Source organism: Oryctolagus cuniculus, chromosome 4 (assembly GCF_964237555.1).
Source record: "Oryctolagus cuniculus chromosome 4, mOryCun1.1, whole genome shotgun sequence".
Taxonomy (NCBI): Eukaryota; Metazoa; Chordata; class Mammalia; order Lagomorpha; family Leporidae; genus Oryctolagus; species Oryctolagus cuniculus.
In genome coordinates, this window is record NC_091435.1 from 28,235,310 (window position 1) to 28,248,639 (window position 13,330).

A 13,330-nucleotide genomic window follows, 5' to 3' on the forward strand; every position below is an offset into this window, starting at 1 on the left:
TTTCAACATAGGTCACAAATGAAAGGACTGAATTCTAGGTAGTTTTCTCCTGGTAGACCTTGGTAGTTTTAATTTCCTCTTAACTATTACTCCAGGACATGGAGACTTCATGAGGCAGCCAAGAGAGTGCCTTAATTTACAGAACTCTCTTTTGAATTCCCATTACATAGTAGCACCTGCACTTTCCTATATAATCAATATCAAATTTCCAGGTGTGACAGCGTAAAACACTAACTCTTATATAAAACTCTATCAACATGAAAAGGACGGATGATAAGGGCACAGCAAACAACTATTATATGTTATTTAGAAATCCTAATGTTCTCCTGTAGAAGCCTGACATTTTTCAAGAACCAAGGCCTCAAATCCAAGTGTGTGTCCAGAGACAAAATCGAACACAAAAATTACCAAAGTAACTCACTAAGAGTGATGAAGGAGAGGGATGGTTTATTTATTTATTTAATTTAGGTTCTAAGAGGTTTTATTCTAGATATTGGAGACATATGGCCACATAATGGCTATTGATTTTTTGCACATATTTCTTTGTAAGTGACTGCCCCAAAACTTCACAAAATAATTTCTTTCAGTTCTAACTTTAAAAAAGAATTCCAAATTTTTATTAGTCTGTTAGCTCCTAAATTACAATGTTGTAAGACCTGTAAATGTTCTAATCATTTGTTCATTGCTGCTTGCTTTGCCATCAAGAGTCCCTTGATCCAAGGCTACAAAGTAAAGGGTCTTGTGTGAGAAAATTGGGCACTCTGAGCTCAGAGATGATATGCAGAAGCATTGGGTTAGGAAATTCAAATACACATAATTATTCACTTCAATAGAAGTTCATTTCTATTTTCTCCATAGTGAAACAGTTGTGTTTTATAACCATCTATATACAATGCAACTATTTGCACTCTTTAAGAAAAGGAAAATTTTGATATGCTATACCATAGATATTTTCAGGTGCTAAAAGATTATTCAGTCCTGTCACCAGTTAAATCAGCCTTGAAAGATGTTACATGTGCTGTAGAACCTATTAGTAATTTTCATTCTTGTCATTGTGACTACCCTGCTTGTGGACCTACGGAGAAAACATTGGAATGAGCCATTATATCCTTGTGAGTTTCAGTTTTTCCATCACCACAAAAGGTCATGAATCACAAATATCTATACACTATTGGAATAATCCCAGTGTACACTTGTAGATCTCTTATCTGACCTTTTGTATCTAATTGCCAATATTCTTCCTGAAAGCCCATGAATTTCCAGCCAGGACATTTACAGCTGTTCACAAATGGAGTATACTCCTACATCATAAGAAGCATATTTTGTCTAGCAGTTTGGAGAATTTCTCGTTATCTCTTATTTTAAAATAGTCTGAACCAGAAGTAAATGCCACACCTGCCTTCCCATGCCCCTCTATTTTTGTAGGTTAACTTGTATTCTCTATTTTGAACCTCGCTTATCTGAATCTCTTCTAATACCAGATAACAAAAAGTAATCTAGCAAAGTTCATGATTCCATGGTGACTAACAAATATAGGATAAAACATGAGGCTTTTAATATTTTCTCTCTCATGTAAAGATGTCTATCTATAGTAGTTACAAACTGTAAATTGGAAAATTGTCTAACATCATTGTTTTAATCATTGTTTATATTTGTGCATATATTTTTGGTGATTTAGTAAAACAGTAAACTTTTCTAGTATGCATATTTTCTGAAGCTTTAGAATGTACCTAGAAAACAACGTAATTGTGATTGCACTATGCAGTTGTGTTTTTATCTTTGCAATTCCAAAATCATACCTCTTTACCAGGAAATATGTGAATTGTTATTAATCTTTCTACACTATATAGTAAAGTGGGATTTCAAAATTCCCATCTGCACACGAGTTAATGAACAATTCAGCATCTAAGATAGGTATCAATTTTTTTAATTGCTGAGTACAGTTTAATTAACTTCAAAACTATATTATGGAATATAATAAGTTATTTGTTTTCATGTATTCTCTTAAAAATTCTTAGTGTGTATGTAAGAAAATTAAAACATTTATTTCCTTAAAAATTATATTCCTTATTATAATTATTTTATAATTATTAAGTTAATTAACTTTATTTCATAGTGTTTACGAAACATTTCTTGCCTTACCACAAATTTGCTTATAAAATTTGTATTGTTCATAGTGTTCTACCCATTCTCAATCTATCAAAATTCTCATATTACTTTGAGGTCTGCCAGTCTCAGATCGCAGTGACTTAATTATTTATTCATAATTATGCAAGTGAATTGGGATCTATAAGGTGATGAAATACAGAAAACCATAACCTAAAATTAGGAATCCCAAAAACTCTGGACTCAACCTTGTAATTAGGAGAATTTAAACATATACATAAAAAAACATGTAAATATGCTAACAGTATATACTGCTAAAAATATTTTGTAGACTCCTGAACCTCATCTATAATTTTCTAAATTTATTAATTTCACAGAAGATGATAGCCCATTTTTGTGTTAATGTGTCTTTTCAAGCCTGTAATATTAATATTAGTCCAGGAAAGAAGGAAGGAAAGAAGGTAAGAAGAACAAAGAGGAGAAAGAATATGAAGGACAGTGGAAGGGCACAAGTGACCCATGTGAAACTATTTTCTCTTATTTTTGCTCTGTAGTGGTGCTGAGAAACTGCAAGCCTGGGGGAGGAAGTGACTTGTAACTTCCTGTTTGTTTCTTGCGGATTCCTTTCCAGCCATGGCTCTGGTGAGTTTTCTACTAGCAGTGTTTTTCTCATCTCAACTAAAACAGATTTTCCTGTAGCTGCATTTGCGTTGTGTTTGTGGTTTTCCCAACACTTTCAGAAAGGCCTCATCATACATTGCCAGTACCATATCCTCAGAGATCTGGTTCATTATTGTAATCACCTCCTCTGAGTTTGTAAATTTCAGTAGAATCAAAATCCTCCTATTGTCACGATCATCAGGTGATGGATGGTTTCCTGCAATTGTTGCCTGTGTGATATCCTATAGGTTTAGCATGGACGTAACTCAGTTAGCAACTTTGTACACACAATTAACACTTTGATATTTAATTCTATTGGTAGAGTGACCTGTGTGATTTTCATCAGCTAACTTGAGTTTGACTGAAATGAACAGAGAAAAATAAAGAAATAAGATAGTTTATTTAAAGTCTAATATATGCTAACCATATTGCTAAGTATTTCAGATGTATATCCTATTTTCAATTATGTATGTATAATGCAAAAATGAGGCATCTGACAATCATAGAAGCTGAATTTCTTCCCCAAATCACAAAGCATATGGTGCAGATTCTCACCACTGACTTCTTAAAATCCAACATCCAGGAACCAGCGCTGTGGTGCAATGGGTTAAAGCCCTGGCCTGAAGCGCTGGCATCCCATATGGGCACTGGTTCTAGTCCCAGCTGCTCCTCTTCTAATCCATCTCTCTGCTGTGGCTTGAGAAAGCAGTAGAAGATGGTCCTTGGGCCCCTGCACCCACATGGGAGACCAGAAGAAGTTACTGGCTCCTGGCTTCGGATCGGCACAGCTCCAGTTGTTGCAGCTATTTGGGGAGTGAATCAGAGGATAGATGACCTCTCTCTGTTTCTACCGCTCTCTGTAACTCTTTCAAATAAATAAAAATAAAAAATCTTTAAAAAAATCCAATGTCCATTTTTATTCAGTATTAGTTTATTATGTAATTATGTAATAACATCATTTTGCAAGCAATTAATGTTAAACACTTGTTAATAATATACATTTTAACTATTATATTTTAATGAAATTGTTTTGAAAATATCACACACCTAAATTTACTTAATCCTCACAATAACCTCATATTCCACATTCTTTGGTTTTCACTTATATTTTTGCTTATTTCTAGCACAATGGAACACTTTGATGTAATGGTGATCTATAGTGTATGATCTATAGTGTATGATCTATAGTGGAGAGTTTCAGTTGAGAAATTGTGAAGTTCTTAATAATGAAGTAGTAAAATCCAGTATCTGTGAAAATTCAGCTGTCATTTTTTAATCAAGAGGCTTGGAGAAAGTAGTTTATGGGAGAGAAAGAAAGAGAGAGAGAGAGAGAGAGTTCTTATCCACCGATTCACTTCTCATATGCTTCTAATCATTGGAGATGGCCCAAACTGAACCCAGCAGCTAGGAACTAAATCCCTGTCTCCCAGTGGTTAACAGGGTTCTGCCAATATGAGTCATCATCTTCTTCCTCCAAAAATCTGCTTTGGCAGGAAGCTAGAATCAGAAGTAGGGCCAGGTGTTAAACCTGGATGCTCTGGTATGGGGCACTGGCATCTTAACCACCAGATCAAACATCCACCTTTCAATGATCATTTTTCAAGAAAAAATGTGAAACTATGCATGGAAGACACTTTCAAAGAGGTCAAAAAGCTTGTACAAGGCAGTGGTTTAAAAATGCATTGCTTACTTCACTCATTTTCTGTACATTCAATGTGTCAGGAACTAAATTTGGTTCAACCTACTGCGGTAGGTTGAATTATCAGACTCAGTTTTTCACCTTTCCCTGCATTCTTGCTCTACTTCAGACAATTGTACAATACCTTTCACAAATGAATATATTTTTGTGACTCTGAATTTGGGACCCTATGATTTGGTTTGTCCAGTGGACGCTAATAGGTAAGACACAACTGATGGTTTACAGCATTAGACCTGGTCTCTTTGTTTACTGCCATACACTGAAAGAACCAATTTATTGAGCTTAAAGTAAGTCAGTCAACAAGTATATGATGAAATCAATCCAACTAAGGTCAAAGAGCTACCCTAGCCAATTCATAGATTTTCCAAGTGGAAATGGTTAGTTTTATATACCAATGAGATTTTGTAGTTATTTTTAATATTGTAATAATTGACTAAATACTCCTATAGAATGGTTGACTCACATATAGACTTGAAATCAATCCAAACATCTACAGCCAACTTATATTTGATCAAGGATCCAAAACCAATTCCTGGAGTAAGGACAGTCTATTCAATAAATGGTGCTGGGAAAACTGGATTTCCACGTGCAGAACCATGAAGCAAGACCCCTACCTTTCACCTTACACAAAAATTTACTCAACATGGATTAAAGAATTAAATCTACGAGACGACACCATCAAATTATTAGAGAGCATTGCAGAAACTCTGCAAGATACAGATACTGGCAAAGACTTCTTGGAAAATACCGCAGAAGCACAGGCAGTCAAAGCCAAAATTAACATAAGGTGTTGCATCAAAATGAGAAGTTTCTGTACTTCAAAAGAAACAGTCAGGAAAGTGAAGAGGCAACCAACAGAATGGGAAAAAATATTCGCAAACTCTGCAACAGAAAAAGGGTTGATAACCAGAATCTACAAAGAAATCAAGAAATTCCACAACATCAAAACAAACAACCCACTTAAGAGATGGGCAGATGGGAAAAGGACCTCACTAGACATCTTTCTTTCTTTCTTTCTTTCTTTCTTTCTTTCTTTCTTTCTTTCTTTCTTTCTTTCTTTCTTTCTTTCTTTCTTTCTTCTTTCTTCTTTCTTTCTTTCTTTCTTTCTTTCTTTCTTCTTTCTTTCTTTCTTTCTTTCTTTCTTTCTTTCTTTCTTTCTTTCTTTCTTATTTTTTTTTGACAGGCAAAGTGGACAGTGAGAGAGAGAGCCAGAGAGAAAAGTCTTCCTTTGCCGTTGGTTTACCCTCCAATGGAAGCCACGGCCGGCCTGCTGCAGCCAGCGCATGGTGCTGATCCGATGGCAGGAGCCAGGTGCTTCTCCTGGTCTCCCATGGAGTGCAGGGCCCAAGCACTTGGGCCATGCTCCACTGCACTTCCTTGGCCGCAGCAGAGAGCTAGCCTGGAAGAAGGGCAACCGGGACAGAATACGGCACCCCGACCAGGACTAGAACCCGGTGTGCCAGCGCCTCAAGGCAGGGGATTAGCCTAATGAGCCGCAGCGCCGGCCATCACTAGACATTTTTCAAAAGAGGAAATCCAAATGGCCAACAGACACATGAAAAAATGTTCAAGATCACTAGCAATCAGAGAAATGCAAATCAAAACCACAGTGAGGTTTCACCTCACCCCAGTTAGAATGGCTCACATTCAGAAATCTACCAACAACAGATACTGGAGAGGATGTGGGGAAAAAGGGACACTAACCCACTGTTGGTGGGAATGCAAATTGGTTAAGTCACTATGGAAGTCAGTCTGGAGATTCCTCAGAAACCTGAATATAACCCTACCATACAACCCAGCCATCCCACTCCTTGGAATTTACCCAAAGGAAATGAAATTGGCAAACAAACAAGCTGTCTGCACATTAATGTGTATTGCAGCTCAATTCACAATAGCTAAGACCTGGAACCAACCCAAATGCCCATCTACAGTAGACTGGATAAAGAAATTATGGGACATGTACTCTATAGAATACTATACAGCAGTCAAAAACAATGAAACCAGGTCATTTGCAACAAGATGGAGCAATCTGGAAAAGATTATGCTGAGTGAATTAAGCCAGTCCCAAAGGGACAAATATCATATGTTCTCCCTGATTGGCGACAGCTAACTGAGCACCAAAGGGGAAACCTGTTGAAGTGAAATGGACACTATGAGAAACAGTGACTTGATCAGCTCTTGTCCTGTTGATGTACAATGTAATACTTTATCCATTTTAGTATTTTCTCTTTGTTTTGTTCTAGTATTATTGGTTGAACTCTGTGATTAACACACAATTATTCTTAGGTGTTTAAATTTTAACTGAAAAGTGATCCCTGTTAAATATAAGAGTAGGAAAAAGAGAGGGAGGAGATGTACAATTTGGTACATGCTCTATCGGACTTGCCCCAAATGGTGGAGTTAGAATCATGCCAGGGGATCCCAATACAATCCCATCAAGGTGGCATGTACCAATGCCATCTCACTAGTCCAAGTGATCAATTTCAGTTCACAATTGATCACACTGATAGGTCTAAGAGTCAAAGGGATCACACAAACAAGTCTAGTGTCTGCTAAGACTAGCTGATAGAATCAAAAATGGAGAGAATGATCATGGGAAGTGATACACAGTAGATTCATAGAATGGCAGATGTCCTAAATAGAACTCTGGCCTCAGAATCAGCCCTTAAGGCATTCAGATATGGCTGAAGAGCCCATGAGAGTATTTTAGGCAAGACACCCTGGGAAAAAAATAAGGAAGACCTAAATGGAAGATCTCTGCAAGTGAGATCCCAGTGGAAAGAACGGGGCCATCAAAGAAAGAGGTACCTTTCTCTGAAGGGAGGAGAGAACTTCCACTTTGACTATGATCCTGTCTGAATAAGATCGAAGTCGGCGAACTCAAGAGACTTCCATAGCCTTGGCAACTCATGACTAGAGCCTAGGGAGATTACTGATGCCATAAACAAGAGTGCCAAATTGTTAAGTCAACAACAGGAGTCACTGTGTACTTACTTCTCAGATGGGATCTGTCCTTAGTGTGTTGTCCAATGTGAAGTAATGCTATAACTAGTACTGAAATAGTATTTTACACTTTGTGTTTCTGTGTGGGTGCAAACTGATGAAATCTTTGCTTAATATTACTGAATTGATCTTCTGTATATAAAGAGAATTGAAAATGAATCTTGATGTTAATGGAATGTGAGAGGGAGCGGGAGATGGGAGGGGTCTGAGTGGGAGGGAAATTATGAGGGGGGAAGCCATTGTAATCCATTAACTGTACTTTAAAACTTTATGTCTACTAAATAAAAAATTTAAAAAAGAAATAGAATTTGTTTCCTCCATTCACTAATATAAAAGTGCTTGGATATACACATATATCTATATCTATATCTATAGCTATATCTATATAGATATAGATATAGATATGTGTGTGCATGTGTGTGTTACATAAATAAACAATTCAATTATGATACTAAAGGCAAGTATTTAAAAAGTGTTATGTGAGGACTACATGAGGAAATATGAACCAAGATTGTCCCCAGCACTGCATTTGCACTCTTGTCATATATATACATTTGTCAATTTAAGAATAGATGTTTCTGACCTTTTTCCATTAACATGCACATAGTAAGAATCTGAAAATTAAATGTGGTCAAATAACCATAGAGACTTCTTCAGAGCTTGCTAGCTGTGTACCCAACATCCACCTTCATCTCCTTTCTATATAAAGTGTGTATATAGAATTATCCAAGGAAGCCAAGCTAAAATCATACCACCCACCTACAATGGTAACTTAATATCATAAATTATATGTTCAGATAACAAAATGTAAAGAAAAATAATTACAGTTGACTTCTAGAAAGGTTTCTTGAAAGCCTACCCAGATGAGGATGTCTCCTTTTATCTATCCCCTACTTAATGAATTGAAGAATAGATCTGTTAGATACTGCAGTGGCCGTCTTGGAGCATGAAGGAAGTTGATGGTGCATATGAGCACATATAATAATGATCAGATACCAAGATAGAATAATCTAAAGTACCTCTAGTGGTATCAAGCAATAATTTCTACATTTGAAATTTTGTATTATGTGTGTTGCAAATGCTCTTATTTTAAGATTTTTAATATTTTCTGAATAATCATAAAGAAGTATACGCCAAGTCCTGTAACTGAGGTGAAATTATCCCTGAAAATCAATGTAAGGATGCAAAGCATTGTTTAATTTCTGTATTAGCTGCAGAGAACATTTAAAAATATTTTGTGGTTGAGCATTTGGCACAGCAGTTAAGATAGCACTTGAGACACCTACATCACATTTGAAGTGCTTTTATTCAGCTTTTGCCAATGCAAGTCCTGGGAAGCAGCATGTAATAGCTTCAGTAATTAAGGCCCTGACACCCACCTGGGAAACTGAGATTGAGTTCTGGGCTTCTGGCTTCAGTACGTCCCAGCCTTAGCCATGGCAGCTTAGCCATGGTGGGCATCTAGGGAATGTATCATGCTGTTGTCCCAGAAATACTTATTATTCTTGATGAAGTTATCATTATCTACCCATAGGCCCACCAATGTAATGTAGTCCTTGCAAACACATGAGCAAGATATATTTGTTGAACAGTGCATTTTTATTATTTTATAAAATATTGTATAGAAGACTTAGATAAAATCATAATAAAATAGAAACCTAGCTGACAAACAAGTGAAAGTTCTAAGATGTCTCAGTAGTATGTCAATTCTACTTAATACTTTTGATTGAATTCTGTAATCAATACACAGTTATTCTTAAGTGTTGAAACTTAACTGAAAAGTGATCGCTGTTAAATATAAGAGTGGAAATAAGAGTGGGAAGAGATGTGCAATTTGGGACATGCTCAAGCTGACTTGCCACAAACGGTAGAGTTAGAAACATACCAGGGGATTCCAATTCAATCCCATCAAGGTGGCATGTACCAATGCCATCTCACTAGTCCCAGTGATCAATTTCTGTTCACAATTGATCATAATGATAGGACTAAGAGTCAAAGGGATCACATAAACAAGACTAGTGTCTCCAAATATTAACCGATAGAATAAAAAAGGGAGAGAATGATCCAACATGGGAAGTGAGATAAACAGCAGACTCATAGAATGGCAGATGTCCTAAACAGCATTCTGGCCTCAGAATCAGCCCTTAAGGCATTCGAACCCAGCTGAAAAGCCCATGAGAGTATTTCAGGCATGGAAAGCCAAGACACTCTGGCAAAAAAAAAAAAAAAAAAAAAAAAAAAAAAAAAAAAAAAAAACCTAAATGAAAGATCTCCGCGAGTGAGATCCCAGTGGAAAGAACGGGTCATCAAAGAAGGAGGTACCTTTCTCTGAAGGGAGGAGAGAACTTACACTTTGACTACGACCTTGTCATATTTAGACCTCTGTCATATTCAGAGTCGGTGAACTCAAAAGGCTTCCATAGCCTTGGCAATTCATGACAAGAGCCTAGGGTGATTACTGAGGCCATAAACAAGAGTGTCAATTTGTTAAGTCAACAACAGGAGTCACCATGCACTTACTCCTCATGTAGGATCTCTGTCCTTAATGTGCTGTATATTGTGATTTAATGCTATAACTAGTACTCAAACAGTATTTTTCACTTTGTTTTTCTATGTGGGTGCAAACTGTTGAAACCTTTGCTTAATATATGCTAAACTGATCTTCTGTATATAAAGAGAATCGAAAATGAATCTTGATGTGAATGGGAGGGGAGAGGGAGCGGGAAAGGAGAGGGTTGCTGGTGGGAGGGAAGTTATGGGGGGGGGGAGCCATTGTAATCCATAAGCTGTACTTTGGAAATTTATATTCATTAAATAAATGTTAAAAAATGTATATAGTTGATAGTACTAAGTCAATTTTTGTTCATTTGGGAAGTAACTGAGTTAAACTTCGGTAACATCTGTGTAACAACAGAGAATTACTGATGGATGTCTAAAAAACGGACATGAGTCTTTACACTTTCTTCAACTATTTAAAATATAGATATCTTATTTAATAACTTCATTTGTGCTGTTTATTTTTTATTTTTTTAAAGATTTATTTTAGTTATTTGAAAGAGTTAGAGAGATGTAGAGCCAGAGAGAGAGAGAAAAAGGTCTTCCATCCATTGGTTCACTCCCAAATGACTGCAACAGCCAGAGTTGAGCTGATCCAAAGCTAGGAACCAGAAATTTTTCCAGGTCTCTCACATGGGTGCAGGAGCCTAACTACTTGTGTCATCTCCTACTGCTTTCCCAAGCCATAGTAGAGAGCTGGATCAGAAGTGGAACAGCCAGGACTTGCACCAACGCCCATATGGGATGCTGGTGCTTCAGGCTGGGGATTTAATGCATTGATCCACAGCACCAACCCCTGTGCTGTTTATTTTAAGGTGTATTTACTTGAATGGCAGAGAGAGGAGAGAAAGAGAGCGAGAGCGAGAGCGAGAGAGAGTGAACCGTCCATTCGCTTGCCTCATTAATTGAATGTCTGAATAGAGCAAAAGGGCTAATGCTTCTGGTGGTAAAAGAAATTTATTCTGCTTGACTCCACTTTAGTTGGGGGCGTCACTTTCTTTTTTCCTTGAACTGAAATATCAGGTCTTCCTCGGTTTTGAGCTTATCTAGATTCTGATTGAAACAACACAGTTAGTTCTCTTGGATCTCAGGTCTTCTAACCTGCACTGGAACTACAACATCCACTCTCTGGGGGTTTCCATCTTGCCAACAGCAATTCTTGAATCTTGTCAGTCTCTGTAACTGATGAATCAATTTCTCACAATAGATCCAATTAATTCTGAAGACATCGCTTGATTCTGCTTCCTTTTAGAGAATGTTAATATAGAGGAGCCTAACAGTTCATGATTGCTGATGTTTTATTGAACATTCCAGTTTGTTCAACAATGTTTGTATACTTTACGCAAGAACTGGATAAGACATTGGGTCAAACGCTCAATATGCTAACATATTGATATAGATCTAATGGCCATTTTCCTATAACTGAATCACATAAATGAAGCAAAACGAATAAAATAAAGCTATAGAAGTCAGATTCTTCTGTGTGAAAAGTTCTAGTTAATTTCCCAACACATAATTTCTGCTTCTAACTATAAATGTGAATGGTGACTAGTGGGATAAATCCCTAAATGTGTCCTGGGTCACAGGAGTCTTTAAATCTCACTAGGATTAATTGATCAGGGACTAAGGCCATGTTAAAAGCCTGTAAGTACAAATGTTGTGTCGAGGGAGTCTAGTAGCAAGTCTGTCTCCGACATAATGTACATATTCTCTTTGCCCAGCCCTGACTTCCCTCTGTCTTTTCTGCTGAATAATGCACAGCGACACCTTATTGTCCTGGTCTATGGATTAAGCAACTCCCAAAGAGAACTCATTTGGTCTTTTGTCGAAGACAAAGTGCTGCTGTGATTGGTGTTATATAACTACTCCTGGGAATGAAGCATTACCTCTCTTTTGTGAAGCTGTGCCATCTTTCATCCTATTAACTCTTGTGAAAGTCTGATGAAATCCTGAGTGTATTATCACTATAAAAAAGTCTCTTAGCTTTCAGATTCCTACCTATAGATTTTCTGGGTGATGCATGGTTTTAAATGACACTATATGCCATTCATCACATTTTTAAGCACTGAAAATGTAACGCACATGAAGGAGGCGGAAACAAAAGTGAATAATTTTGAGAGGACTTTTTACCAGTACTTCAAATTATGTGATGAAACTACAGTACTTAGAAAGAAAGGGAGGGCTAGGAGTATAAACTTGGTTAAAAGAAAAGTTTAGGGAGGAAATAAATTGTAAAGTATCTCTAAAAAATAAAGACTAAAAAATCTCTTACTCAGGACCAACTCACTGCCTGCAAGGCTGGCGTCCCATGTTGGCGCTGCCGCATGCTCCGGCTGCTCCACTTCTGATCCAGCTCTGTGCTAATGGCCTGGGGAAAGCAGCAGCATATGGTCCAAGTGCTGGGGTCCCTGCATCCACAAAAGCTATCTGCAAGAACCCCCCCTGGCTCCTGGTTTGGCCTGGCCCATCCTTGCTGTTGAGGCCACTTGGGAAATAACCAGCAGACAGAAGATCTCTCTTTCCCTCTTTCTCTAATTCTTTCATAAAATAAAAAATTCTTAAAAATCTTATTTAAAGAGAGGTTTATAATAAATCGTTGTCAAGGAGAATTACCCATAGTCTATTTCTTATATTCCATGTGATCTAATATTTTCTGTTCATATGGTAAAATTAGTCAGAGCTCCTGCAATACTATTAAGTTACTGTTTGTTTTCACCAGATAATCTTCGTGCCATCTCAGTGCATTTGGTAGATAGGAAACATGTCATCTTGTTTGATATATAACACTATACATGACACTACATAGTGTTAAATCTCAGAATATTATTTGATGATAAAACTGTCATACAAAAGTAGATGTTCTAATAGCAGCTGACAAAATTTGCATTTCATCATTTACTCAAATCTTATACAGTTAACTTTATTACTTTATCAGTTAAAAATCTTTTCAGTATTGACTCCCTAAAGTGACCATACCTGTTTTGTTTCTGTATTTTTATTGGTGTGTGTATTAGGCACTCAAACAACAATGCAAAGAGCTATGGATCAAAGCTGAAGGGGAATAACCAAGTGTTTTAAATTAGTTTGACCTTTCAAAAATATGTTTAAATGCCCAGCTCACAGAGGATTTGACCTTTGTCATTATCAAAGGACTTTGTGTTATTTGAAGATTGAGCTCATTAATAAAATTAATGGTAGGTTACACAGTAAGGGAGAAGAATATGTGGTTTGTATTGGATGGATTAGGGCTAACTGTAAATTCTTTGTATATCATGCATACACAGATGTTTTATGAAATGAATTGAA

General features: G+C 36.8%; 1 long non-coding RNA gene across 5 annotated transcripts in view; it reads right to left on the bottom strand.

The window, feature by feature from the left end:
• Nucleotides 1–13,330, bottom strand: part of LOC103350598 (uncharacterized) — a 29,790-nt gene that overhangs the window by 10,157 nt on the left and 6,303 nt on the right. For 4 of the 5 annotated variants that reach the window (XR_007908979.2, XR_011388336.1, XR_011388337.1 and 1 more), the window contains one exon: nt 9,678–11,206. The exons of the other annotated variant lie outside the window; for it this stretch is intronic. This is a non-coding gene — a long non-coding RNA (uncharacterized lncRNA). Of the gene's footprint in view, nt 1–9,677; nt 11,207–13,330 lie in introns of those variants that run through there. 5 annotated transcript variants of the gene reach the window in all.